The sequence below is a fragment of the Octopus bimaculoides genome, chromosome 6, assembly GCF_046866305.1.
Source record: "Octopus bimaculoides isolate indiv1 chromosome 6, ASM4686630v1, whole genome shotgun sequence".
In the NCBI taxonomy this organism is placed as follows: domain Eukaryota; kingdom Metazoa; phylum Mollusca; class Cephalopoda; order Octopoda; family Octopodidae; genus Octopus; species Octopus bimaculoides.
In genome coordinates this window covers 78,866,138-78,867,330 of record NC_142933.1, presented here as the reverse complement: position 1 = coordinate 78,867,330, position 1,193 = coordinate 78,866,138, and the positions used below count along the sequence as shown (strand labels likewise).

The 1,193-nt window shown below is 42.3% G+C and overlaps 1 pseudogene; it reads right to left on the bottom strand.

The window, feature by feature from the left end:
• Window positions 1–1,096: 1,096 nt before the first annotated feature.
• Window positions 1,097–1,193, bottom strand: part of LOC149135278 (uncharacterized) — a 1,450-nt pseudogene continuing 1,353 nt past the window's right edge.

Here is a 1,193-nt window from a genome sequence, read left to right as displayed (position 1 = left end):
CACACACACGTACATATTCACAGACACGTGTACACGTATTTACACATACACTTGTGTTCGTGTATGTATGTGTGTGCGCGTGTTTGTGTGTATTGTGTGTGTGTGTGTGTGTGTGTGTGTGTGTGTGTGTGTGTGAGTATTTATCGTTTATTTAATTTCCAGTGAGATAGGTTTCCTTTCCGAAACACTACACTTGCTTCATTGCTTTAAATATTCTCCACGTTTAAAGAGAAGACATTTTTCTTTCTCCCTCCCTCCTACATTTTTCCTTCTTTCCATCTTTCATTATTATTATTTTTTTTTCATTTTTTAAAAAACTTTTCCTCATTTTATTTTGATAGTATTTTGTTTGTCAATTATTGTTGTTTGTTAACTTTCTTACAGTAATTAATTGGTATACAGGGTGTATGAGACAGAAGAAGCAGCTGGATTCTTTACTGGATAGACAGCCAAGAGAAAAAAAGTAAGCTCTATGGTGATGACGGGCTGTTGGTAGAGCCACTAATAGTTGCGGTGGTGGTAGTGGTGGTGATGATGGTGAGAGTGATGGTGGAGGAGCTGTTGCCGGTCGATGTTGTTGGTGGAGTTTACCGCATGGTTGATGTTAATCGTGTTGTCGATGTTGTTTGTAGTCAGAAAGGAACACTTTTAATTATAATGTCTGCTCGTTCAGAGCTGAACCTGACCGAGCAGACTTATGATCAACGGTGTTCCTGCCACGACTGTCCCATCTGTTTTATGTGTGTGAGTGTATGTGAGCACGTGTGTGTGTGTGTTTGTGTGTGTGTGTGTGTGTGTGTGTGTGTGTGTGTGTGTGTGTGTGTGTGTGTGAGTGAGTGAGTGAGAGAGTGAGTGAGAGAGTGGTCGTACCATCAAGAAGCTAACTTTGTAACTAAGTTGTTTCGGGTTCAGAGTGATCGTGGTTGTCATGGTGATGATTGTCATGGTGTTACAAGTGGTGCAGGTGGTGAGAATATTGATAATGATAGCGGTGAGGGTTAGTGGTGATGGTGGTAATAAAGGTGGTGGTGGTAATGGTAGTAGTGGTGATGGTGTGGGGGTAGTTCTGATGGCGGTATTGGTGGAGATGGTGGTATTAGTGGTGATGATGGGGATTAGTGGTGTTGGTAGTTGTAGCGGTGGTGGTGGTGTTAGTGGTGGTAGTTGTGGTTGTGATGGTGGTGGTGGTGATG